Source organism: Propithecus coquereli, unplaced genomic scaffold (assembly GCF_000956105.1).
Source record: "Propithecus coquereli isolate 6110/MARCELLA unplaced genomic scaffold, Pcoq_1.0 Scaffold2430, whole genome shotgun sequence".
Lineage (NCBI taxonomy): Eukaryota > Metazoa > Chordata > Mammalia > Primates > Indriidae > Propithecus > Propithecus coquereli.
This window is the reverse complement of record NW_012147987.1, coordinates 12,742-13,796: the sequence shown is the minus strand read 5'-3', so window position 1 is coordinate 13,796 and position 1,055 is coordinate 12,742. Positions and strand designations below refer to the sequence as shown.

At 42.8% G+C, this 1,055-nt stretch overlaps 1 pseudogene; it reads left to right on the top strand.

Annotated features, from left to right (window-relative positions):
- The first annotated feature begins 6 nt into the window (after window positions 1-6).
- Window positions 7-1,047, top strand: LOC105812124 (annotated as a pseudogene).
- Window positions 1,048-1,055: the final 8 nt, after the last annotated feature.

Below are 1,055 nucleotides of genomic sequence, written 5' to 3'. Positions count from 1 at the left end.
ACTCCCTTTTTAAAAGTGGAGCCTTTTCTTCCGGGACACTATGAAGTTTTGGATTTAAAGCCAAATGGAAAAGTTGCATCTGTGGAAATGGTTAAGTTTCATCACTGTAGGGACGAACCTCTGCATGCCCTTTATGACAACGTGGAGAAGCTCTTCCCAGGTTTTGAGATAGAAACTGTGAAGAACAACCTGCGGATCCTTTTCAACAATGCTATTAAGAAGCGTTTAATGACACACAGAAGGATTGGCTGCCTTTTATCAGGGGGCTTGGACTCCAGTTTGGTTGCTGCCACACTGTTGAAGCAGCTAAAAGAGACCCAAGTACAGTACCCTCTCCAGACGTTTGCAATTGGCATGGAAGACAGCCCTGATTTACTGGCTGCTAGAAAGGTGGCAAATCATATTGGAAGTGAACATCATGAAGTCCTCTTTAACTCTGAGGAAGGCATTCAGGCCCTGGACGAAGTCATATTTTCCTTGGAAACTTATGACATTACAACAGTTCGTGCTTCAGTAGGTATGTATTTGATTTCCAAGTATATTCGGAAGAACACAGATAGCGTGGTTATCTTCTCTGGAGAGGGATCAGATGAACTTACACAGGGTTACATATATTTTCACAAGGCTCCTTCTCCTGAAAAAGCCGAGGAGGAGAGCGAGAGGCTTCTGAAGGAACTCTATTTGTTTGATGTTCTCCGTGCAGATCGAACTACTGCTGCCCACAGCCTTGAACTGAGAGTCCCGTTTCTGGATCATCGCTTTTCTTCCTATTATTTGTCTCTGCCACCAGAAATGAGAATGCCAAAGAATGGGATAGAAAAACATCTCCTGAGAGAGGCATTTGAGGATTCCAATTTGATACCCAAAGAGATTCTCTGGCGACCAAAAGAAGCCGTCAGTGATGGGATAACCTCAGTTAAGAATTCCTGGTTTAAGATTTTACAGGAATATGTCGAACATCAGGTTGATGATACAATGATGGCAAATGCAGCCCAGAAATATCCCTTCAATACTCCTAAAACGAAAGAAGGCTATTATTACCGTCAAATCTTTGA